The following is a 27,540-nucleotide window of genomic DNA, read 5'->3' on the forward strand; positions in this document are numbered from 1 at the left end:
ATTCAGATATAATTTTAAATTAAAAAATAAAAAATAAAAAATTTGGAATAAATTATATATATTTTAAATTTATAAAATAAAAATAATAATTTTATATTAAAATTTATTTAAATATATTAAAATTTTATATTAAAATAATATATAAAATTGAATTAATTAAAAATTAAAATATAATAAATTAAATAAAACTGATAAAATTGGATTGGATTTAATTCGAATAAAGTTTTGGTTAAATTTAAATCGAATTTTAAAATTTCATAAAAAATCGAATTCAATTTCATCCCAAATGTTATCAATTCTAGTTAACCCAAATTCAAGACTTGATTCAAAACGCAAAAACGAAAAGAAATTCTCCCAGGCACTTGTTCCTGCTTCCCTATCACTTGATTGTACCCCTCTTTTACTAAAACATTCAAAACGCTAAATTCTTAAAAAAGAAAAATAGTTTACATTTCTGTCATTTTTTTGTTCCTTGATGATCTGACCAGTCATTTTAGTTTTTCTGATCCAGTTTGGTCGGCAATGTCGGACGGTATGTTGTTACATTTCTCTTCAAATTCGTCAAACCAAGCGGACCATTCTTTGCCCACCAAGATTGCGAAGCTCGAAGCTCGCTTGGTAGGCAAGGCCTCTTCGGCAACTGCTTCTCAGCAACCGCCGCAAACTTAACAACTACAGCAGCAGCAGCAGCCTTGGTCTTCTCTATCGTCGGCTTCGAAATTCGCTTCTGTTGAGGACTTGCCCGAGGTTTCTAGCTCAAGTGATTCCGATGATGAGGTAAAAAGCCCTTACTATTCTTTCAACATTGTTTTTTTTTTTTTTTTTTTCCTTATTTCAAATGTGGAATAATAGAAAAATAACTGTAAGTTTTAGAGTACATTTACTAGCAACACTTTATTCTTGGTTGAACAATTGCGATTTGGTTGTTCTTATGTTTATTGTTTATTGCTTTGAGAAGTACTGGTTCAGCGTGGCATTGGCTTACTTTACGTTGCAATATGACATGCCTGGTAGAAATGATTGGTTCAGTTATGAATTTTGATTCGTTGTGGTGGATCATTGAAACGGATAAAATGTTTGGGTGAATAACTGCATTTTCGTACTTGAAGTTGTTATCAGTTTGTGGATAAATTTTATACCATTTGATCGAAAGAACAATCATATATACGACATCTTTGAGGGTTAACCATTTATATATACTATTTGGATTATTTAACCCCTATTTCCCTGTGTTCAAGTGTTTAATTCATTGATATCATTCAATTTTTAAGACTTGAATTAATGTCTTTTTATATGTCTTATAATGCTAGAATGGAGGAGAGTTTTTAATACAAGCCAATACTCTGAAGCGCCAGAAGGTTCAAGGAGATGATAACTCACATTTTATTCCTAGAGTCCTCTATATTCTGCCCTGTACAGTGTAAACTGTTCATGAGGAAGAAGACATATGAAGGAAAATAATAAATAAAAAAGGTTTCCACTGATAAGAGAAAATGCTTAAGGTTTAAACTGGAGCTTAAACCTGTGGGACTCTGGTGCCCAAGTGTCTGTCATTTTTCCTTCCACGTTTAACTGGTTTATTGAGAAAGAAAATTTAAAGGCTTTTTCTTCCTTAAATTTTGAAACAAATAGAGTAAAACAAAGAAAAGAAATTTTATTCTCTTCCTTTACATCATAGCAGACTAGTTAGCAAAACTACATAATTATTATATTAGATTATTTTGATATTTATATTCATCATGCAGGATAGTAGGCCTAAAGAGCAGTTCCTGACTGATGACCACACTTCACTAGAGGTATGTGGTTTCATAAAGTTTGTCTTCATTTTAACTATTTAAATTTGTTCCTCAGTTTTTTAGGCAATACAATTGACTTTTTTGAGTCCAGAAATGTGGAGGAAAAAGAACTATGATTTGCTTTTGCGAGTAGTTATTTTTTTTATAAAATATATTTTTGGGTCATTTTCCTTAGAGGTGCAGCAGATTTTTATAACTCACAGTTCTAATCCTTTTGGTTGACAACTTAACTTAGGAAGAGGTGACATCTTTACGTGCAAAAGTTGCTGCATTGGAGGATGACCTACGGAAATGTCGTCAAGAAGCCTCTGACTATCAAAATCTTTGTCAGCAACTAGAAAAGGTTTCTAAGTGCCTCTGCTAATCTGTGGTGCAAAGTTCTTTATTTAATTAATACTTACCTTTTAGTTTTTATTGTGTTTTGGCAGGAATTGAAAGATATTAAAGATTATGACCAGCAAATGAAGCCAAAGGCGATTATCACGCTTTATTGATGGATCTTAATGTATTAAATTTAGTCAATAGCCACAGATACGAGATTATTATGCTTTTATCACACCTCTAGTACACTTATCGTGTAGATTTTAGATAAACAAGACTTTTCTTTTGATGTTTTCCCTGCCTCAGAGGGAGGGGGAAGGAAAGGATTATAATACTTCAAGTAAGAAATATATAAATTCTCTATTCATGTCATTTACTAAATCTGGGAAGGGATCCAAAAACCCTATTTTTTTATGCTCTGAAGAAACTGCATTACTTTCACCCATTTTCGGAAATACAAAAAGTAACATATTTTAGTTGGGATAGTAGACTGTCATCGGTTTTAACATTTTTCTGGTATTTTGTTGGAATACTCAAGCAGCAAAATTCTTGTATACTGCATTGTAAACTGAAGTTGTAGTGAACAGGCATCCTTGGTTAGAAGCCCCTTTGATGCATGGAATTTATCTTCTAAGGCAACGTCATAAAAAAAACCACTGTTGGTCCAATGTAATTTAATTCATTTCTGACGGAAGCTTGCAATCTATGCAATAATGGAATCTAAGACACCGAGATTTTTGTTCTTAGCTAAATAAGGGGCTTGTTCTTTGCTTCAGTCTGCTATATAAAGTTTGCTTAAATTTCCATACCTGTTTCTGTAATATTCTTGTGAACTGTTAATTTTATACACATAATTGAACTTCTAAAAATATTCATTTCACAAGATAGAATATCAAGCTTTATAAATATGTTCACCCATACCTAAAACAGAAAAGGTAAATGATTATAAAAGAAATTATGTTTATTAAGTGTGCTTGATAGCAATTTATAGTGTCAGTTTTAATTCTGGCCCTCTTGTCTGATTGTGGTTTAGAGAACAAAAATGATATCTGATCTGCTGATAACGGTTTCAAAAGCTGAGAGACAAGAAGCTTGGATGAAAGTACGGCAGGATTCCTTGAGACTTGGGAATGTGGGTGTAATCAGGTATATACAGATTAAGAGCTGCCCGGATTTGGTTAATGTGGTTGGAACAGAATCTTCATGCCTGACATGGTGCTTAGTCTAAGAGAGAGAAAAAGCAAATAGAAGAAAATTTTGATAAAGAATGTTGAAATATTTCATAGAATGAAAAGCAAAAGAATGGTGACTATATTAAGTATTTAAAAGTGTTTAATAAAAGAATGCATTAATAAGCTAGGATGAATGCATGCCACAAAATCCTTGAGATATATAAATGAGGGTGTAATATGGTTTATAAAAAAAATTTTAGTTTTAGATAACATGTTTTGCATGGCATGATTAATGGATACATATTTTACTTATATTATTTGATTCTCTGCTGAACATTTTACAACAAAGTCATTTTGCAGATAGCTATGATACTCTTTGTGCAAGTACAGAATGGCATCTTGAATTCCATCACTGGCTCTAGGATATTAGCTTAGTGGAAAGACATGACATTTGGCTGGGATATTGGTTTTAAAGGATTATTAATTAGGATAATAGTTTTAAATGATGTAAATTCTTGATTGCCACGTGTTGATTCAGCTTAGTTACACTTGGATACCTTTTTGTCAAGTTTATGCTTGCTAATTTTCGGAGGAATCAAATCTAAATGACATATATTGTTAAATTTTCTGCATCCCTTGTTTCTTGCTTTTCGTTGTATCGCTTGTGCATGAGTTGCTTATTCTCTTATCGGACAATCAAATGGTATTCTGCTTTTTAACTTCCCTTGCTTTTATCTTTTGATAGCACTTGACTACTATGTTTGTATTTTCAGGAGCAAAAACTTCAGGAGGAAATTGTTGGGCTTAATGAGGAATTAGAGTGCTTGGATGGTTCTAGTGAAAGACGCAAAACTGAAATCAAAGAGTTAGAATCTTCAATCTCGCAGTCTCAGTTCAATTCTCAGAAAACAGAAAGAGATAAGCTGCAGGATGAAAGGAAGTACGTTCTTAGAAGCTTTTAGGTTTTGTCTAGTTAATATTCAAATACTCAACATGATTCAATTCTTTTTGTCTGGCTAGGTCCTTATGGGAAAAAGAAAGTAAACTTTCAGCTGAAATTGATAAGCTGAAAGCAGAAAAGAGCCTTGATCATGCAACTCCTGGAGTGAGTGATTATTTTCCCTTTTCCTCTCTCTCTCTCTCTCTCTCTCTCTCTCTCGTGCTTGCTTACTTCGTAGTCACCTGCTTGCAAGATCTTCTTCCTTGTTGTAGACCTTAGTAATGGAAGAACTCAGCTAATGCATATTACATTGGATGTGTTTTACTAAGTAATTATGTCATAAGAAAGAGTACAAATTGAATTAAATGCTCATATGGTTTGTGAAAATTACCTCTAGCCCAGTTGTTTGAATGTTATAACTAAACATCTTGTGATTTGTGCTGTTTGACATTAGAGGTCATGCTGTAAATTTTTTTTGTGAAATAATAACTCTCTGCCTACCATGTGTTTTGTCTCTATCTTTCATTTTATTTTTGTCCTTTCTGTCTGCTTCAGTGTCTTTTCTACCTTTATCTCTTCTTCACCTGTTCTTTCCCATGCAGATTTTCACCCAATCCCTAGTTATACTTTTCCCATAATTACCTTCATCATTTAAAACCTTTGCATGCATCAATATCTCATGGAATCTTGATAATGTTACTAATTTGCTCATATGGACCTTGCTGTGATGTTTTGCATCATACATTCATTAGTCATATCGATAAAATTGCTATTTGTTTTTTTCTTATGTATGTGTGTGTGTGTGTGATAGAGAAAGGGAGAGAGAGAAAGAGAGGAAGACATCCAATTCATAATATTTGAAACAGGCCTACTTTTGCATGGGATCTAGGCAATATGTCATGTGGTGCCTGTGTGTCTTTTGAGTCTTACATTGGATGTGAATTACTGATGTCTTGGCATGTATAGAGGGAAGATATTATTAGCTAATAGGGTAGTCTTTTAAGGTTGATAATTGATACCCAAGATTGTGCCATGTGGTATCATAGCCACCATAGGGGAGCGAACTATTATGTGGAGTTAGGGGCACAGTGTTACCTGTTTCACAAAAGTGTGTGGGTCCTGTGGTTGTGGCAGAGGTGCTATTGATTGGATGGCAGAGTCATGTGAAGCAGGTATATGTTGAGTCCACGTATTTGTGATGTCTTAAGCTGTAAGCATATATGGAAGGATGATTTCATCATCTGAAGGCTAGATTTTTGGGTTTAATCTTAGGTCTGTGACAACTGTATACACATTCATCTATGTGGTACGTATAAAGGGAATCTGTTTAACCAAAAACAGTACATGCAATGCCCTTTCTCATGCAATAGACTGCTATTTTGTTGTAAAATGAAATCCAAAGCATTTGCAGTTTCTTTTATATTTTTAGAGCCTTGAATGTTATGGTATGGTCAGATTAGATAAGATAAAGGTAATCCTACTGTAACTTAGAATTTTGTTCAAAAATTGCTTTAGCAGCAGATTTTTGTCTTTTTTGTTATCTTTTTAATGAAATTTTTGTTATTTCTTTTTGCTGTAAAAGTATTACAAACAATCAAGGGCTCTTAATTCTTTTAATAGCCCCCCTTGGCTTTTATGCTTAGAAAGGTTTACTTCTTGGCAAATACATTCTTAGATGGCAGTTAATTTTGTATGGGCTATACCTTCTTGGTGTTCCATGTAGCAGACTAGTCTCTGCTTCTTTTTTGGATTTGAAATATACTTTCAATTACCCCAAAAAAAAAAGATTCTTAGATTCAAATTTGCGTTTGACCGTAGCATTTTTTACATTTTTCTTCATTATCAGGATGTAAGGAGAGTGCTGAATTCTATTCAGAGGATCTGCAGAGAATATAATATTGGTGGAGTGTTTGGTCCAATTATTGAGCTGCTTAATTGTGATGAGAAATTTTTTACTGCATTTGAAGTAACTGCTGGAAACAGGTATTATCCTGCTGATGTTTATATTATAAGACTGCAAGTTGTTTCAATAACTACTTGACTTCTTTGTGTGCATGCTGGGCTTGACATGGTTTTTCTCTTGTTTTTCCAGAGTTTATTTCATGCGGTTGTTGAAAATGATGAGATATCAACATCTTAATTCACTGAAAGGCGGACGTGTTACTTTATACCACTTAACCGTGTGAAGTCTCCACATGTTACATATCCAAAAAGTTCTAACGTGATACCTCTGTTAAAGAAATTGAACTTTTCTCCCAAATTTGCTCCAGCATTTGCACGGGTTGGTTCTTCCTGAGTCTGTTCCTTGAATGGGCATGAGCATGGATGCCTGCAATGACCAAGATGAAATTTTAGTAAATTTACTTTTAGCTTTAATATTTCTTTTTTTTTTTTTCTCTCCTATATTCGCGTCTTTGGTTAGGACCTCTATTCAATCAGTAAATTAATGGCTATATTGCTAATTTTGTCATTGGAATTTGTTGCTTTTGCATCTTTAATTGTTCTAACCTTGATCCAAGCATTTACCTTCATGTTTTACAACTTTGGCTTAATTTACTTGGTTATGATGAACTTTATGGCCAAATTTGACATTGAGAATGGTTGAGAAAGAGGATTTGATTTGAACATTGGCACCAGTTAAATGAAAGAGTAGTTTATTTCTTCAATATGAAGAAGTTTGACGGCTTTTTCACGTTGTGTATGCCATGCATAGTGCCTAAAATATTGGAAGATTATTCCTTGTTAGAGACAACGATTTCTAATATTTGCTCAGGGATAACATTATCTTTGCTAATGGTTCTAGGTAGATAGGTTCAATAGGATTTAAGTTGTTTCACCATGTTTTATATAGGTTAAAGGTTTGGCCTTACTGATTTAGCTCAAAATGTGGAGTTGGAAGTTGGGGATTGTGGTATTATTTATTTTAAAATTTTAACCTCTCTGTGCAATAGTAAAAATCAAAGGAAAATTAGAGATGATCTGCTAAGATGTAAAGTTTTTTAGTGGATGTTATAATGTTTCCTCACTGCTAGCATGTGCGGATGTATTCTCACCATTCTCTTCATCCTGTTATATTGTGTATTCTATTTTTTCTCAGGTATTTGGTAGAACAGTGATCTGCCGAGATATAGATGTGGCTACAAGAGTTGCTCGAACTGATGGTCTGGATTGCATAACTTTGGAAGGTTGGTGATGATGATTTCTTCTATTATTTGGTTTGGCTTAGGCTTATATCTCTAATGCTATAACAAGTCCTTGTTGATCTGATAACAGGTGATCAAGTTAGCAAGAAGGGTGGTATGACTGAGGGATTTTATGATTACAGGCGCTCAAAATTAAAGTTCAGGAATGTAATCATGCAAAACACGATGTCTATTAATAAGAAGGAAGAAGAACTGAAAGGAATTAGTTCAAAACTTCAAAATATCCTTTTTCTGTAGTTTAAGGTTTAATTCTATCCTTTTTGTTGCATTTTCTCAGTTTAAGGTTACTTGTTTTCTCAGTTAGTTTTACATGCATCAAGGTATTAACTTCTTTGTTCGAGTTCGAGTTCTGGTGTCCGTGTGGTGAGCAGTAGCAAGTTTCAGTCTATCTGGGAATTTGGAAAAAAAAGATTGTAGACATTGAGCTTTTGTGCTTTTTGTTTTTAAAAATTTTTTACTTGTTATTGTGAACTTTGTACATATTCATGGACAAATTGATGTGAATTCTATTTACACCAAGACATCAAATATGAGTGTACTGGTTCTTTTCTTGATGAATGTCTTGGATCTGCTATGGCTAGTTAGAGAGGTTGAACCGTTGAAGTTGAATATGGGAGCAACATAGCTAAGCCTAAATGTAAAGGGTAAGTTGTGTCAATTAAGGAAGTGGATTTTTTGGAGTTCTCTCATGCTGTTGTGCATTATTTTTCCATCCATCTGCATAATCCAATTTATCAATGAACTTGGTGAGCTTTGTTCATGATGATTTTTGAATTCTGTTGCTCTTCTTCAATATCTTCTTAAATGAACTCAAGTCAGAGTAATTTACACTGTTGTACTGATCCTCAGTCTCAACTAAGAGTACTCAGATGCAGATATAGGTTTCTGTCTGTGGAATCTGGTAGAATGTTTTAGTACCTATTTTCAGATCCTATGTATTAAGGTGGGAAGACATGATGTGTAGTTTTCCTTTGTCTTTTTTTTTGGATAAGCATTATTTCCTTATGTCACCTCTATGATATTAGATGGGAGCTTTATTTCTGTCAATTCTGTGGTTGTGAACTTCAAAAATAGGGAAACCTGAAAGGAAGAAAGTGGTTAATTCAGGGATCTATACTTTCTCTGCATGTAAAGTCAATGCTTTTGTTGCTCTTCATGCTAACCATGATTACGTGGTCTTACCTGATTCCTTGCTTTTTAGTATGATGGTTTAGGGTTAACTATTTCCTTGTAAGTACTGGGATTTTTAGATGAACTTTTCCTTTGAAACATCTTATAAAAACATTTTGGAGGATTGATGGAATAAAAATCTGATGAGGAAATTACCATGCATGACATGTCAGGTCTGCATTTTTTGTAATCCTGAATTATTTTCCATCCATCCTTCTATGCTTTGTTTGAACTTAATTTAGCTCACAGTTAGAACAGAAAATTACAGCTTTTGTCACTGAACAGCAGCAACTTGATGCTAAGCGTGTTCTTGACAAATCACTTCTGGAGCAGCATAAGCAGGACATTGCCAATGCTAATAAGCAAAAGCAATATATATCTAAAGCTCTTGAAAATAAGGTATTTAAAGAACTTTTAATTGACTTCCTGTAACTTGTATTGGAATTATTCATTATTACCTATTTGCAATTATTCTATCTAGTTCAACCTGCACTGACTCTTGTCACCTGTTTATAGAAAAAGTCACTTGCAGATGTTCAGATGCAAATTGATCAGCTTAGAGCTAGTATGGCAATGAAACGTGCTGAAATGGGCACAGAGTTTATTGATCACTTAACACCAGAAGAGCAGGACCTTCTATCGAGATTGAACCCTGAGATAACAGATCTTAAGGAGCAGCTTATCAATTGCAGGAGTGATCGCATTGAGGTTTACACACTGAACCTTATTTGATTTCTTTTGCAGTGATATGTGTGCACTTACTTATTTTTCTCCATGTACAAATTCGATGGACAGACTGAAACGAGAAAAGCGGAACTTGAGACGAATCTTGCAACCAACCTTAAGAGGCGGAAGCAAGAGTTGGAAGCAATAGTATGTGGCAGAGGCTGATGCATTGCATGATGAAGCTGAATTAAAAGGGCAGGAGCTGATGGATGCCAAATTATTGGTTGAAGATGCAACACAGCAGCTTAAAAGTAAGAGCTTTGAATAGGTACCACAACATTTAGTTATGGAGTTAAGATCTAATGTTCACTGTTCTCGTTGGTTTTGCTCAGCAGGAGTTTCTGATAGAATTGATGAGCGAACAAAGCAAGTTAGGGGAATCAAGGATGAAAAGAACAATCTAAAGGTAGCTAGTATTCTGATAATATTTAGCACTAATCATTGATGCTTATTGTTACTGCTGAGAAGATCACTTGCTGGGGCAGGGATTGGAAGATGCCTATGTGGAAACTGAATGTATATTGAAAAACTGCTTATTTTGAATTATACAAGAATCTTAGGTTTATATACAACTAACTAGGGGTTAAACTAGGAAACTAAATCTTCCTTAATTCTAGGGATACAAATACTTAATTCTAGAGATACAAATATAAATATACAAATTACAAGATTATAACCAGCTGTAAATAAGTGTTTTCCCACACTCTCCCTCAAGCTGGTGAATAGGTGTTTTCCATTCCTAGCTTGGAAATAATTTCTTGAAATGTTGCACTGCTGAGACCTTTAGTTAACACATCTGCAAGTTGACCCTTGGTTGATACATAAGGTGTACAAATCAACCCACTGTCTAGTTTCTCCTTTATGAAATGCCGGTCTACTTCAATGTGTTTTGTTCTGTCATGTTGCACAGGATTGTGTGCAATGCTTATTGCAAACTTGTTATCACAGTAGAGTCTCATTGGTCCATCCCACTTGATCTTCAAGTCTTCTAGGATAATCTTTAACCATAGTAGTTCACAAATTCCTTGAGCCATTGCTCTGAACTTTGCTTCAGCACTTGATCTTGCCACCACATTCTGTTTTTTACTCCTCCAAGTCACAAGATTACCACCTAAGAAAGTGCAGTAGCCTGAGGTGGACCTTCTATCAGTTACTGAACATGCATAATCAACATCTGTATATGCTTCTAGAACTAACCCCGAATTTTTTTTGAATAAGATACTTCTCCCAGGATTGGCCTTCAAATAGTGCAATATACGGTAGACAGCTTGTAGGTGCACTTCTTTAGGACTATGCATAAATTGACTTACCACACTCACAGCATATGCTATATCAGGTCTAGTATGTGAGGGATAAATGAGTCTTCCAACTAATCTTTGGTACATCTCTCTATTTACAGCAGCATCTTCATTAGCTTCTCCAATTTTATGATTAGGATCTATAGGGGTATTTGCAGGTTTACATGCAAGCTTCCCAGTTTCCTTCAGAAGATCCATCACATATTTCTGTTGTGAGATAAAAATATCATGCCGTGAGTGAGCTACTTCAATTCCTAGGAAGTACTTCAATCTCCCTAGCTCTTTTATCTCAAATTCTCTAGCCAAATACTATTTTAGAGATTCTCTCTCTTTTTCATCATTTCCAGTTACTATTATATCATCAACATACACTAATAGAACTGTGACTCTCCATGAATCAGAGTGCTTGATAAACAATGTGTGATCTCCTTGACTTTGTTTATATCCCATTGCTAGCATCACTTTGGCAAATCTCCCGAACCAAGCTCTAGGAGACTGTTTAAGGCCATATAAAGCCTTTTTTAGCCTGCATACTTTGTTTGCTTCTAGATGACCTCTAAATCCCGGTGGAACCTTCATATATATTTCTTCTTCCAAATCACCATGTAAAAAAGCATTCTTTACATCAAATTGTTGAAGCTGCCAATTGTAATTTGCAACCAATGATAACAAAATCCTAACTGTATTCATCTTGGCAATTGGAGCAAAGGTTTCCTGGTAATCCACTCCATAGGTTTGAGTGTAGCCCTTAGCCACTAACCTGGCTTTATACCTTTCAACAGTACCATCTGCTTTGTATTTTACAGTGAAAACCCATTTACACCCCACTGGATTTTTTCCTTTAGGCAACTCTACCAGTTCCTATGTCTGATTTTTCTCTAAGGCCTCCATTTCTATTTTCATGGCTTGCCTCCATTTCTCACTGGATAATGCCTCGGATAATATAGTTGGAACAAAAATAGTGTTTAGGCTCACAAGAAAATTTTTTTGGGATGGTGAGAATTTTTCAAATGACACAAAATTAGATATTGGGTATAGTGGATGCTTGGTACATTCTCTGGTTCCTTTCCTAATGGCAATAGGCAAATCATAATCACTAGTTATAATTTTAGGAGATTCATGCTCATTTTAAGAAACAGAGTCAAAAATTGTAGTTATCTCATTTCCAGAGTTAGGATCAGGTTCTTGGACTGGCACTGGTTCAGGATCTGGAACTTTTCTTCTTGAGTACGCCTGTAATTCCTTCATAGAATCAAGAACAATATTATCCTTTGTCACATCTTCCGTATTTGGAATGGGTTCAGACTCAAATTCAGTGTTTGACTTGGGCTCAGTGGAAACAGGTTTCGACTCAAAAGAATTAATGGGTGTAAATGTTGAAGAAGGGGGCAAATCAAGCAAAAAGAAGTCTTTATCCTTATCTTCCATGAATGAAGTCTCCCCCTGAAGATAAAGTTGAGTAAAAAATGGTTTATTTTCTTCAAAAGTGACATCTGCAGACACATAAAATTTTTTGGTAAGAGGATGATAGCACTTATATCATTTTTGAGTTGAAGAATACTCCACAAAAATACACTTAATCGCTCTTGGATCCAACTTTCCCCTGTTATGACTGTGAACTTGAACAAATGATGTACAACCAAATATCCTAGGTGTGAGATTGTTTATGGTATTAAGGTTGGGATAAAATTGTGAGAGTAGTTCCATAGGAGTTTTAAATCCTAAAACTCTTGAAGGTAACCTATTTATAATGTGTGTGGTAGTGAGAACAGCTTCCCCCCAATAAGATTTAGGTACATTTGCTTGAAAAAGAAAGGCTCGGGTTGTGGCTAGTAAATGGCTGTTTTTCTTCTCTGCCACTCCATTCTGTTGTGGAGTATTAACACAAGATGACTCATGGATAATCTCTTCTTTTTGGAAATAGGTGGATAGACTCTGGTTGAAGTAGTCTCTTGCATTATCAGACCTAAATCTCTTGATTCTTACTCCAAATTGATTTTGGATCATGTTTTGGAAGCTTAAAAACATACTATTCACATCTGATTTGGATTTAAGTAAAAAAACCCAAGAGACCCTAGTACAATCATCTATGAATGAAATAAACCATCTCGCACCAAAAGTATTAGGAATTGTAGAGGGACCCCAAATGTCACCATGAATCAAGTAAAAGGGAGTAGAACTTCTTTTGTTACTGATTGGAAAAGACACGTCTATGTTTTGCAAATTCGCAAATATCACAATGAAAATCTTCACCATTTAATTCTTTGAACAAAGAAGGAAACATGTTTCTCAAGGTTCCAAAAGAAGGATGTCTAAGATGAAAATGATAAAGCCAGATTTTGTCTTTATTGTAAGATTTTTCAGAAAGAAATGACAAAGGTAAACTATTTTTTATACTACTTGTGTTATTTGATGTCTCAAGATAGTATAGTCCATCCTTCTCCTTAGCAAGTCCAATCATCTTCCCCAAACTCTGATCTTGAAATTCACAATAAAAGGGATAAAAAGTTACTTTGCAATTCATATCTCTGGTAAGTTTTTGTACAGATATCAGATTAGTAGACAATCCAGGAACATGAAGAACATTTTTGAGAACAAATGGGGGATTAACTTGAACATCTCCTAAGCCTGCCACTGTGGTAAGTGAACCATCAGCAACAACAATTTTCTTATTACTAGGACACATGTTATATGTACTAAACTTTTGTGGGGAATGTGTCATGTGGTATGTGGCTCTTGAGTCAATGACTTAAGAACTCGTAATAGGCTTAGCCGAGACATTTAATCCATGAGAACCGAAAGCTTTACCTGAACTAGAAACTTTACCCAAAGAACATACCATAGTAGGCTTTTCAAGGATTTTCAATAAGTTTCTCAGCTTTTCAATCTCTTCCTTGTTGAACTCTCCTTGTTTCTGAGACATCTATAGTACTCCAGTGATTTTTCCAGTTAACATTTCCTCAAATTGGGTGATAGTGATATCTTTCTTTGAAAGGGTTCGGCAATGAAAGCCTAAACAGGATTCGGAATGAAGGCCTAAAAAAGTCAGCAATGAAGGCTGAAAATTTTGCTTCTCAAGAAGAGCCTAAAGCTCTGAGACCATGTGAAAACTGAATGTATATTGAAAAACTGCTTATTTTGAATTATACAAGAATCTTAGGTTTATATACAACTAACTAGGGGTTAAACTAGGAAACTAAATCTTCCTTAATTCTAGGGATACAAATACTTAATTCTAGAGATACAAATATAAATATACAGATTACAAGATTACAACCAACTGTAAATAAGTGTTTTCCCATAGCCTATGAGAGGACACTTTAGGATGAAGCGAAAGAATTGGAACAATTGTTAAGTAAAAGGAGTAATCTTCTTGCTAAGCAGGAGGAATGCTCAAAGAAAATAAGGGAGTTGGGTCCCTTGTCATCGGATGGTTTTGAAATGTATATCTTCTACCTGCAGTTTTAGTTTCCTTCATTTTACCTCTAAATGTGATCTTGGACTTTGTAAAAGTTGTCATACACTTTGTCTTAGACTATATCTCAGTGAATATATTAATATAAGCCCTCTAGTTGAAGTTGGTGTATTTTTGAGTATTTTAATCAATGTACATGTATTTTTTTTGTTTATTTGATACTATTTGACATGTAACAAAATTTGGTGGTTTTTATTGTTTATTTTAGTTGTGGTTGTATCTGCTTATCTTGGTGATATATCCAAATACTTTTTTTTTTTCTTAAATTACTTAATTCTTTCTTTGCCATGTTGAAAATGATACGTATAAGCGAAAGCAGATGAAAGAGTTGCAGAAAATGCTTCATGGGTGCAATGAGCAGCTGCAACAGTTCAGCCATGTAAACAAGAAAGCACTTGATCGGTATGTTAACTTCACAGAGCAAAGAGAAGAACTGCAGAAAAGACAGGCTGAGCTGGATTCAGGTGATGAGGTAAATACTAAACATTAATTTCCTGGCAAATGGGCCTGTCAAATTTGCTCAGCTTACATCATTATATATATTTTTACAGAAGATTAAAGAACTTATAGCAGTTTTAGATCAGCGGAAGGATGAATCAATAGAATGCACTTTCAAAGGTGTTGCCCGACACTTCCAAGAAGTATTCTCTGAACTTGTGCAAAGAGGTCATGGTCATTTGGTGATGATGAAGAAAAAGGTTTGTTGGGGCATCTTAATTTTATTTATTTTATGTTTCATCTTTTTAAATCTTTTAAATTACATAGCCTCTAATCTATTGCCTACTTTGTGTTTGATTTGTTTCTCTGGCCCATTCATAGTTCTGTAGACTAATGGACTTGTCAGTTCTGATTTATGGTTATGGAGCATCAAAAAAATTATTTTTTTTGTTTGACTTTCTCTTCGGTATATACACCTCCTTGTCTTGCCGTCTGGAGGCTTCAATATTCCCTCTTTGATGAATCATATTAAGATTTATAATAGGTCCTGTCAATCTTTTCTTTGGTTTGGTGAATATGCATGAGCTACCTAGAACTGCAGCCCTGGGGGAAGTCGTCCCTCTAAAGCGGCTGGGTGAACCTTTGAGACTGAGCCCCAGGTTCAGTAGGTCCTGTTAGTCATTTTGCTTCTGTCTAACTTATTTCTTATGTTTATGGGAGCTGCCATTAGAGGATTTAGCCCTAATCATCCCCCTAAGGCAGCTGGGTGAACTAGGTTCATTAGGTCCTGTTAGTCATTTTGCTTCAGTCTAACTTATTTTTTACGTTTATGGGAGCTACCATTGGAGGATTTAGACCTAATCATCCCCCTAAGGCAGCTGGGTGAACCATTGAGATTGAACTCCAGGCTCAGCATGTCCTGATAGTCATTTTGCTTTTGTCTAACTTATTTCTTATATTTATGGGTGTCATAATGTATAGATCCGTGAACCTACCGTTAGATATGGACTTTAGGAGTTGTCATCAATCTTTTTTGTTTAGGTGTGATTGATCATCGAACTGAATCTGTCTCATTTTAAAAAGGAATCTCAAAGTTGATTTGAATACCTTTAAAAGGTAAATTCTAGTTTATGAAATTAGATTTTAAGTATGAGAGTGCAGTTATACATGCCTTCACAGTGTCTATCCAAAAAATAATATCAGTTTAATTTCAAATTATCTAAGCCATAAAGTTTCTTTGTAATTTTACCAAATAATTTAATTATTGAAAATTAACCTTAAAATTATTTCAATAGTTTGATAGTAATTTAAAATAATTTTCTCATCTCAGGAGTATTCATGGAAACTAATGCTCCACTCTGAAGGGGTTTTGTCGTTGGATTCGTTTAATTTTTTTGTGTAAAAAAAACTTTTATTTATGAAAACAATTTATTTTCAAAAATATCTTCCAATATGTTAATAAAATTTTTTGTCAAAAATTATCCTCCAATATGTTAGTAGGATTGAAAATTTATTTGTTTGTGAAAAAAAATTATTTTCAGAAATATCTTTTAATATATTGGTAAGATTTTTCGTCAATTATCCTCCAATATGTTTGTAAAATTTTAAAAAATATTTTTTTTTAAGAAAATTCATCAAGTCCTCAAATAGTTTGGTAAGATTTAATTCAAAATTTAAATTTTCCAATAATTTTGTATGATTAGAAATTTTTTTTTTTAACCTTTATTTTTAATTTAAAAAAATCAAATAAAATAAAAATTATCATGCAAAATAATATTATACAAATAATAATATAATATCATGCAATTAATATAAAATATTATGTAAATTAATTAATAATCATACAATTATACAAAATATATTTGATAGATTACACAATAAATATGAAACATGTAATTAGATATTAAAAAAAAATCATGCAAATATAAACTATTTTTTCTTTCTCTTTTCTCATCACACTAATTCAAATAACCATAATAAATATTAAAATATAAATATAAAAATAATATAACAAAATAGAAAAATAAAATAAGAAAATAAAAATCAAACAAAAAAATAAAAAAGAAAATAAACAAGAAAAGAAATGAGAAAACCTGCACTGCAAGTCGGGTTTGAAGTCGGGTTACATTTAGGTCCTAATGGATTCATGCAGATTTTGGGACTCCTCCAAAACCTCACCGTATTGGGTTGCTACAAAAGATCGCTTCTCAGCCTTTTCTTTAGTCCAACCTTGTTGTTTCTCTCTCTAACCTGGCTTTCCTTTGACATTCTCTAAATGCTCATTAGGAAATTTCACTGGCCAAGCAAATCCCAAATTCTGACGTCAATAAATTCAACTAGCTGTTGGAAAGTTCAAACTTTCTCAGAAATTACTATGAACCCATAATTTGGCCACTACAAAATCCTTCCCGCCCCTGTATACTCCATTGAAAAATTTAAATCTTCAATTGGAAAGTTAAAAAAGAAAAAACTTAGAAAACCCAAAAAATTCACAAAAAACTAAAAAAAACAAAATTTTTCCAAAAATTCAAATTTTCAAGCAATTAACCCAAAATTTTCTAGAAAACAAAAACCCATAAACAAAAATTTCTAAGAAAATCCTAGCAAACCCAACCTGATTCTAAAAATCAAAAGAAACAAAAACTCAAAAAAAATCCAAAACCCAAAGAACTAGCTTATGAATTTGCCTACAGATTTTTCCACCTTCCATCATTTTTGTGTGGTTGATTCTGTTCTTATAGTGATTTAATTCCTTTTGATTCTGGAAAATAAATCAAGTTTGTGATTTTGTTTGATTAATCTTATTTGATTTTAATTCCCTTTATATAAAAATTTTTTATTATTATTATATATATTTAACTTTCCATTTTCATTGAAGATTGGAATCCTCAAGAATCAAATTAAATCCCAAAATTCCCTTTTTTTTTGCTTTTTTTTTTACTTTTAAGTTTTTTTTTTAACCAAGTATTCACATAACGTATAGAATTGTGGATCTACCATTAAATATAAACTTTAAGATTTGCCATCGATTTTTTTTATTTAGGTGTGATTGGTCACAGAACTAAATCTATTCTATTTTAAAGAGGAGTCATGCACTTGATTTGGGAATCTTTAAAAGGTAGATTATAGTTTACGAAATTAGATTTTACGTTCGAAAGTGCAGTTACGCGTGAGGAAGATTATAGTATCCTTATAGCACCCATCCAAAAGATTGTATCAATTTGATTTCAAATTTTCTAAGTCATAAAATCTTTTTGTAATTTTACTAAATAATTTAATTATTGAAAATTGACCTTAAAATTACTTCAATAATTTAGTAGCAATTTAAGATAATTTTCTCACCTCAAGAGTATTAATAGAGATTAGTGCACCACTCTAAAAAGGCTCCGTCATTGGATTCATTTAATTTTTTTGTGTTGTAAAAAAATTTTTATTTGTGAAAATAATCTATTTTAAGAAATATCTTCTAATGTATTGGTAAATTTTTTTTCAAAGATTATCCTCTAATATGTTGGTAGGATTGAAAATTTATTTGTTTGTGAAAACAATTTATTTGTAAAAATATATTTCAATATTTTGGTAAGATTTTTAATCAAGAATTATCCTTCAATATGTTGATACAATTTTAAAAAATATTTTTTCAAGAAAATTCATTAAATCCTTCAATAGTTTGGTAGGATTGAAAATTTATTTGTTTTTTAATTTTTTTTTAATTTAAAAAAATAAAATAAAATAAAAATTATCATGCAAAATAATATTATGCAAATAATAATATAATATCATACAATTAATATAAAATATAATGAAAATTAATTAATAATCATGAAATTATACAAATTATATTTAATATATCACATAATAAATATGAATACATGCAATTAGATATTAAAAAAAAAACATCATGCCAAAATATTTTTTTTTTCTTTTCTCACCACATTAATTTAAACAACCATAATAAATATTAAAATATAAATATAATATAAAAACAAAAAAATAAAATAGGAAAATAAAAATCAAACAAAAAAATCAAAACAGAAAATAAATAAAAAAGGAAAACGGAAAACCTGTGCTATGGGTCGGGTCTGAAGTCTGGTTATGGATGGGTCCAGATGGATTCACACAGATCCTAGAACTCCTTCAAAAGGATGCCGTATTGGGTTGGTATAAAAGGTCACTTCTCAGCCTTTTTTTTAGTCCAGCCCTATTGTTTCTCTCTCTAACCCAGCTTTCCTCAAACTTCTTTCTAGAAGTTCATAAGGAAATTCCATTGATGAAGCAAATCCTAGATTTCGGGATCGGGAAATTCCATTGGTTGCCGGAAAGTCCAAACTATACCAAAAATCACTATAAGCCCAAAATCCAACTATCGCAAAATCGCTTCGCTCGTTGTATACTCCACCAAAAAATTTAAATCTTCAATCAGAAAGTTAAAAAAAAAAACTCAAAAAACCCAGAAAAAACAAAAATTTCCCATAAATTCAAATATTCGAGCAACTAACCCAGAATTTTCCAAAAAATAAAAACCCATAAACAAAAATTTCTAAGAATATCCTGGCAAACCCAACTTGATTCCAGAAACCAAAAGAAATAGAAACTAAAAAAAAATCAAAACCCAAAGAACTAGCTTATGAATTTGCCTACAGATTTTCCCCCATCCAATTTCTTTGTGGTTGATTCTGTTCTTATAGTAATTTAACCCCTTTGATTCTAAAAAATAAATCAAGTCTATGATTTTGTTTGATTAATCTGATTTGATTTTAATTTCCTTTGACTTTGCATTTTCATTGAAGATTGAGATCTTCAAGAATCAAATCAAATCCTAAAATTCCCACTTTTTTTGTTTTTCTACTTTTCTTTTTTTTAACCAAAATAAATCACAAAAATTGAATTTAAATTAAAATTAAATTGTAATTAAAAATTTTGTGCTTTTATCTTGTTAGGCCCAAAGCTTTCCAATTGGACCCACTTTATGGTTGAAGCTCATTTTTATTTAGGAAAAATTTTCGGATAAAATGGGATGTCTACAATGGGAGTTGTCATGAGAGGGTTTAGCCTTAATCTTTAGATTAGTTTCGTTAATCTTTACATTAATTTTGAATTCTCAATTTGTTCTTGTCTCCACTCTTATCCTTCCAAAGAATCTACTTGTTGATTTGATTGTGTGGCAAGATATAATTTTTATGAGTGCATTGATTTATTTACGTTAGACTTACACTATAAAAAATTAAAGAACAATTGTCCCTATTTCTTTTTATTCTATATACAATAAAAGAGTACATCTAAATAAATAGGAACAGTGGAATTCCTTATTAGAAAACAACTTACATGAAATAGAAAATAAAAAATAATAAAAGGAAGGAGAATTATTCTATTCTAAAATAGAAATAACTCCCTAAAATCTTGACAATCAGAATAGTTGACTAAATTAAAAGAGTAAACGAGAAATATTTTTAAAATAAATTAGGAAATCAAGCTACACTAATGTAGGAGAATCAAATTTCTACATTTCCCTTCAAGTTGGGTTATAAATGTTAATCATATTCAGCTTGGATTTCAATTCGTTAAAAATGCTTCTAGTAAGAGCTTTAGTTAGAATATTTACAATTTATGAACTTGTAGGGATATAGGCCAGTTTAACCGACCCATTTTCTATCTTTTTCTTTATGAAATGTTGGTCTAGCTCTATGTGCTTGGTCATATCATGATAAACAAGATTTTTGGCAATACTTATAGTAGTCTTATTGTCACAAAATAGTGTCATAAATGTTACAGTTTGAACTTTTAATTTTCCAAGTAACCTCATTAGCTAAATTCCTTTACAAATACCATGGGATATTGCTCTAACCTTAGCCTCAGCACTGCTCCTAGCTACAATAGTTTGCTTTTTACTTATCCAAGTGGCCAAATTGCCCCAAACATAAGTGCAATATCCAGTAGTGGACCTTCAATCTATTACTAGTCTAGCTTATTCAGCATTTGTGTACACCTCAACTGTCCTATCCATTGACTTTTTAAAATATAGACCTTCATCAGGACTCTTCTTTAAGTACCTTAGGATTCAATGAACAGCCTTGAGATGCTTCTTGGTTGGATTATTCACATATCTACTCACCATCCCTATTGCAAACCCAATATCAAGTCGTGTGTGAGAAAGGTAAATAAGTTCTCAACTAGTCTTTGGTATTGCCTTTTGTCTGTGAGAGAGTTTCCATTTTCACTTCCAATTTCAATAGTTGAGTCCATGGGTGTATCGGTAGGTTTGCATCCAATCATCTTGGTTTCTTTAAGTAGATTAAGTACATACTTACGCTGAGATACTGATATTCCATTTTTAGACCGAGCCACTTCCATCCCAAGGAAATATTTAAGGAACCCCAAGTCCTTTATTTCAAACTCCTTTGCAAGGAGTTTCTTCAAATCATCTATTCCTTCCTTGTGGTCTCCGATGATTATGATATCATCCACATAAACAATAAGAATAAATTTTTTTCCTTCATTAGTGAACTTAACAAACATAGTATGGTTAGATTGACATTGAAGGAATTCATACCTCTTCATTGCCTTGGTCAATTGTTCAAACCAAGCCCAAGGAGACTGTTTAAGTCCATACAAAGATTTTCGGAGCTTGCACACTTTGCCCATGTTGTCTTGCCTTTCAAAACCAGAGGGGAATTTCCATGTAGACATCCCCTTCCAAGTCACCATTTAAGAATGCATTCTTGCTATCAAGTTGGTGGAGAGGCCAATCCAAGTTGGCTGCTAGTGACAATAGAACTCTAATTGAATTGAGTTTGGCTATTGGAGCAAAGGTCTCCTTATAGTCTATCCCATAGGCTTGAGTGAACCCCTTTGCAACAAGTTTAGCTTTGAACCTGTTTATACTTCCATCTATATTGTGCTTTATTGTGAAGATCCACTTACATCCAATCGGGTTTTTCCCTTTGGGCAAATCTGAAATTTTTCATGTCCCATTTTTCTCTAGTGTCTTGATTTCTTCAAGAATTGCTGCCTTCCAATTTGGTTCATTGAGGGCTTCTTGAATACTTTTTGGAATTTGCACATTGTTAAGATTAGTAGTAAAGGCTCAAAAGTTTGGATTTAACCTGTCATATGAGATGTACTTTCAAATCGGTTATTGGGTGCATGATTTCACACGTTTTTTTTTTAATGCAATAGGAATGTCAAGGTCACTAGCTGGCTCACAAGTTTTAGTTGCAACTTCAATAGGGACATTACCTGTGTTAGTTTCAAGTTCTTGGAGACTTGGATCAAGTTGATTTTTAGTGCTGGGCTGTGTACAGTTGTCCACTTCTTCCTATGGTTTTTGCTTCCTTGAGTAGACTATCAATTCTTTTGTTTTTTCTTGCATAACTTTCGGGTTTGAAAAGTCCAGAGTTGTTTGAATAGGTTGGGTTTCGAAATCTGCGTGGCTGATAGGTTGGGTAGGTTGAGAATCTGGTTTTGAAGGGGCTGGTTGAGATTCTAGTTTTGAAGGGGCTGGTTAGAAAATTGGCAAGTTAACGGCTAAGAATTGATATTCCTGAGTAATGTTCTCCCCCTTAATATCATTCTTGCTGTAGTATGGAAGATTCTAAAAAAAAGTGACATCCATAGAGCTATAGAATTTTTTTTTGTGATGGGTGAGTAACACCTATAGCCCATTTGGTTTGGGGAATAACCAAGGAAGATACATTTTAAGGCTTTGGGATCAAGCTTGCTGCGGTTTTGTTGGCTAATATGAACAAAAGCAATGCAGCCAAAGAGTTTGATGGGAATGGAAGAGATCAACCTAGTTTGTAGATAGGAAGCAAGGAGAGTTTGACAAGGTGTTTTAAAGCCAAGAACTTGAGAAGGCATTTGGTTAACCAAATAAGTTGTAGTGAGGACAGCTTCTCCCCAAAAATATTTAGGCACATTGGAAGTCAACAAGAGGGATCTAGTCACTTCTATCAAAGGTTTGCTTTTGCATTTGGCAAACCCATTTTGCTGTGAAGTGTCAACGCAAGAGATTTGATGGGTAATGCCATGATTGGTAAGGTAAGGGCCAAGAATAGAGTTGAAGTATTCCCTTCCATTGTCAGTTTTAAGGACTTGGATTTTACTTGGATTTTGGTTTGGAATTGGGTTTGTACCATATTATTGAAGTTTTGAAAGATTTGGCTAACCTCAGATTTTTCTTTTATAAGGAATACCCAAGTGAGTTGAGTATGATCATCGATAAATGTAACAAAACACCTAGAACCTGTGATATTGTTAACTCTTGACGATCCCCAAATGTAACCATGAATCATTAAGAAAGGTTGAGATAATTTATAGGAAAGGTTAGGGTAGGTATTTCGAATGTGCTTGGAAAATTGACAAATTTTACACTGAAAATCTTTAGAGATGTTATTGAATAATGAAGGAAATAGCTTTTTTAGGTATGAAATATTTGGATGTCCTAATCTATAATGCCATAACATGATAAGCTCATCCTTACTAGTACTAGAGGCTAAGGTTGTACAAGAGTTTTATGGTCTCTCAAGTGCATCATCTTGAAGAAGGTAGAGCCCTGCACACATCCTAGCAATGCCAATAATTCTCCCCGAGCTCAATTCTTGAAATTCACACAAGTTGGGAAAAATTTAATGACACAACATCTATTCTTCGTAAGTTTATTGATAAAAAATAGGTTGCAGCTTATATTAGGGACATGGAGGACAAAGTCGATTGTCATGTCTTTCGAAACTACGATAAAACCTGTTCCTGCCACCTTTGAAAGAGATTCATTATCAATTTTTATAGTAGAACTATCATAGCAAGGTCTATATGTGTTGAATAAGGATGCATCTCCAGTCATGTGATCTGATGCTCCTGAATCAACAATCCAAGATTGTGTATTTCCTCGTTGAACACTTAAGGCATTTAGGAAATTACCTTTTTGTGCTAGTAAACTAGTTCCAAAGATTGCAGACTTGTTTTGAATGGTTTGTTGGAGCATCACCTCTCTGTGACTTTCCTCATGTCATACCTCTGCAGAAGAAGAGTTCTCACTTCTGCTAGCCATAACGGAAACTAGTGTGGCTACAGTCTAATAGTTCAGGCCGATTTGCTCTGATAGCATGTAGAAAACTTAAAGAACAATTGTTCTTTTTTTTTTCTTATTCTATATACAATGAAGGAGTACATCTAAATAAATAAGAACATTGAAGTTCCTTATTAAGAAACAACTTACATGAAACAAAAAACAAAAAATAATAAAAGGAAAGAGAATTATTCTATTCTAAAATGGAAACAAATTCCTAAAAACTTGACAATCAGAATAGTTGACTAAATTAGATGAGTAAATGAGAAATATTCCCAAATTAAATTATGAAATCAAGCTGTACTAATGTAGGAGAATCAGATTTCTACATACACTAATCTTGAAGTGAAAACCCAGATCAATAATAATAGAATTTTGAGAAACATTCTGTAATTGACTCTAGTTTCTCACCTATATAAACAAAGAATTTCTACGCAAATTAGGAATGAAAAGTTAAATCACTTCGGCCACCGTATACTCCATCGGAAAATTTAAATCTTCAACAGAAAAGTTAAAAAAAAAACCCAAAAAACTCAAAAAAATTCCCAAAAAACTCAGTAAAACAAAAATTTCCTAGAAATTCAAATATTCAAGCAACTAACCCAGAATTTTACAGAAAACAAAAACCCATAAACAAAAATTTCTAACAAAATCCTAACAAACCCAACCTGATTCCACAAACCAAAAGAAGAAACTAAAAAAAAAATTCAAAACCCAAAGAATTAGCTTATGAATTTGCCTACAGATTTTTTCCCCCTTCCCATTTCTGCGTGGTTGATTATGTTCTTATAGTAATTTAATCCCTTTGATTCTAAAAAATAAATTCATTAATCTGATTTGTTTTTATTTTCCTATGACTTTCCATTTTCATTGAAGATTGGGATCCTCGTGAATCAAATCAAATCCCAAAATATCCACTTTGTTTCTTTTTCTACTTTCCTTTATTTTTTTTTTACTTTTGACTTTTTTTTAACCAAAATAAATCACAAAAATCGAATCTAAATTAAAATCAAAATTAAAATCAAGATTAAAATTGAAATCAAATTACAATTAAAAATTTTGGACTTTTATCTTATTGGACCCAAAGCTTTCCAATTGGGCCCACTTTACGGTTGAAGCTCACTTTTATTCGGAAAATTTTTTTTGTATAAAATGGGTTGTCTACAATAGGAGCTGTCATGAGAGGGTTTAGCCTTAATCTTTAGATTAGTTTCCTTAATCTTTACATTAATTTTGAATTCTCAATTTGTTCTTGTCTCCACTCTTATCCCTCCAAAGAATCTACTTGTTGATGTGATTGTGTGGCAAGATATAATTGTTATGAACGCATTAGTTTATTTACGTTAGACTTACACTAATCTTGGAGTGAAAACCCAGATCAATAATAATAGAATTTTGGGAAACATTCTATAATTGACCCTAGTTTCTCACCTATATAAACAAAGAATTTCTAGGCAAATAAGGAATGAAGGAAATTTCTTACTCTGACATGTTGCATAATTTTGACATATTTGGCATATAAAAATGAAAGCTCAGAAATTGTGCATGATATGCATTCATGCTTTATCAGCAGAGTGATAATTTTGTGCTTAGTTCTGTTTTTTTTTTTTTTCGGTTAATATATTTATGTTATGTTAAGAACTAGCTTGTTCTTTCAGTAAATATGGCAATTCATAATAATTGTATTGTATTTTTTTTCCACAGGATGGTGATCATACTGCTGATGATGATCATGATGATGATGGGCCTCGTGAGGGCGATTTGGAGGGAAGAGTTGAGAAATACATTGGTGTAAAAGTGAAGGTATGTATATTTATACAGTATGATTTATTTTCTTTAACAAAAGTGAGATGGTTAACTATTGAAGCTTGTTATTTGCCTGACCTTGCTGGGCTATGGTGGAGCATGTGTTGATTTGTAATACTCTGTAGAAATATTACTGGTCTAGTCCTTATTTGTTAATTTTTATTCTTAATTTGGAAAGGTGGTAGAAGTTTAAACCTGAAAGTTAAGCTTGAAAATAGGCTATTGCATAGAACTCCAAGATTTTAAAGCTGAATCTGGAAGCATATTCAATTTCCTCTTGTTCATTCGGATATAATGTTTCTAAGCCTTGTTATTCATGTGGTAGGTTTCTTTTACTGGGCAAGGTGAGACACAATCAATGAAGCAATTGTCTGGAGGACAGAAAACTGTTGTAGTCCTCACGTTAATTTTTGCAATTCAACGATGTGATCCTGCACCCTTTTATCTGGTTGATGAGATAGATGCAGCGCTTGATCCTCAGTACCGGACTGCTGTTGGAAGTATCCTATTTCACACATATAGATAGTTAGTTCTGTCAATGATTAATATTTGTTTATGGTTCCATTTTTAAATTCATCTCTCTAAATTTCCTTCTTTATAATTATGCTCCCTCACAAACTCTTCATTTTCAGATGTGATACTTGCAGAAAGGTGAAAATCTGGGGATAGGGGCAAATCTGTGACCATCGCAGACCCTAGAATGAGGAACTTGAATCATAGAGTTATCTTGTTAATAGACATGCAGTTTAGAGCAAGAGATTTTGGCATTTTGCTCCTTTTCTTTAGCATCAATTGCTCCAATAAAAACCTTTTGCTCCGTGAAATCCCATACGTAAACAACTATCTGTCGTTGATTAACTCCTACTGGAAACTGTCTACAGGAGGAGTTGAATCCAAACTGTCGTTTGGAGAAAAGGTGGCAATTTGGCAGGTTGGGTTGGGTTTCGGTTTGGTTGGCATCATTATATGTTCAGGTTGCTTGCGTATTGTGTTTCGGTTGAGGTCAATTTACTGGCTGAAGCCTTTCCATAGGTTAAGTCAGGTCAATTGGATCAATGCATTTTGACTGCAGTGTGCATTCCTGTGGAACAGTGCATTTTTCTTATTTCTTTTAGTAATTAAACAAAAGAAATTATCATACACAATAGACTGCATAGTTGCGATTTTATGCAGCTGCAATTTTATGCCCAGGTAGGGAAGAATACACGATGAAAAAGGGCCTGCAAAATTGATTTGTTTCAGATGTTGGAGAATGTTAATTTGCCTTAATAATCTCTTCTATTAGCTGATTAAGTGGTTGTTATTAATTTTCATTTGCCACAGTTTCTTTGTTTTGTTTCTTAGCATTTGGTTTGTCTTGTATAATTCTTGAATATGTGAATATTCTAAATGTAAGTAGAAATGAGTAACTTTTGAATTGCTGTTGGATCCTTAATTACTTGTTGTTTAGATATGATTCGTCGTCTTGCGGACATGGCAAATACACAATTTATAACAACCACATTTCGGCCACAGCTTGTTAAAGTTGCTGATCAGGTTTATGGTGTGACGCATAAAAACAAGGTGAGCCGTGTTAACATTGTCTCCAAGGAAGATGCTTTAGATTTAATCGAGCATGACCAGTCTCACAATACTGATAAAGGTTTGGAACCCTTGTTATTTTATACGTTTACAAAGTTAGCATAAGCTTCTATTTTAGTGATCAGTCAATCCCACCTCCCAATTTGTGCCATCCCTTTACCCCAAGTTCCTTTTCCCCTTCTTTCTTTATTTTCTTTATGCAGTTCTATGTTTTGGGCTGACGGTTGTTTGTTGGCATGTGCAGAAAAGTCCCATGAAAAGAATACCAGCTGTTTGGACGCTGTGGAATATTTAATTGTCGGTTCAAGTCTCGATTATATAATTCGTATAATATTAGGTTTTCATGTGAAATCTTAGGGCTGTACAGATCTAAACAATTCAACATTAAGTTATTTTCCCTCTTATTTGTGTCACCCCAAGCGCTCCAAGGAGGAGTAGGCAAAATACTTCAATTTCACATCAGATATGAAAAATGGGTCATTAGGATATAAAAATGATGACGTTGCACATCTTGATTAGTCGATTTTGAAGAGAGCGAGCAATGACTTGG

The 27,540-nt window shown here is 33.2% G+C and overlaps 2 pseudogenes across 2 annotated transcripts; both read left to right on the forward strand.

Moving 5' to 3' along the window:
- The first annotated feature begins 255 nt into the window (after nucleotides 1–255).
- On the forward strand, nucleotides 256–3,133 carry LOC149515250 (serine/threonine-protein kinase TOUSLED-like; annotated as a pseudogene). Its single transcript, XR_016327057.1, has 5 exons — nucleotides 256–777; nucleotides 1,311–1,358; nucleotides 1,746–1,796; nucleotides 2,032–2,139; nucleotides 2,225–3,133. The product of XR_016327057.1 is annotated as a serine/threonine-protein kinase TOUSLED-like (transcript).
- A 3,291-nt stretch (nucleotides 3,134–6,424) lies between these two features.
- On the forward strand, nucleotides 6,425–27,520 carry LOC111303851 (structural maintenance of chromosomes protein 3-like; annotated as a pseudogene). The gene is made up of 13 exons (XR_016327056.1): nucleotides 6,425–6,583; nucleotides 7,327–7,414; nucleotides 7,503–7,652; nucleotides 8,850–9,001; nucleotides 9,119–9,310; nucleotides 9,398–9,579; nucleotides 9,664–9,734; nucleotides 14,412–14,573; nucleotides 14,653–14,799; nucleotides 25,308–25,406; nucleotides 25,735–25,909; nucleotides 26,860–26,972; nucleotides 27,235–27,520. The product of XR_016327056.1 is annotated as a structural maintenance of chromosomes protein 3-like (transcript).
- The last annotated feature ends 20 nt before the right edge of the window (nucleotides 27,521–27,540 follow it).

The sequence above is a fragment of the Durio zibethinus genome, chromosome 13 (genome assembly GCF_047325235.1).
Source record: "Durio zibethinus cultivar Kanyao isolate XHJ-2024 chromosome 13, ASM4732523v1, whole genome shotgun sequence".
Taxonomy (NCBI): Eukaryota; Viridiplantae; Streptophyta; class Magnoliopsida; order Malvales; family Malvaceae; genus Durio; species Durio zibethinus.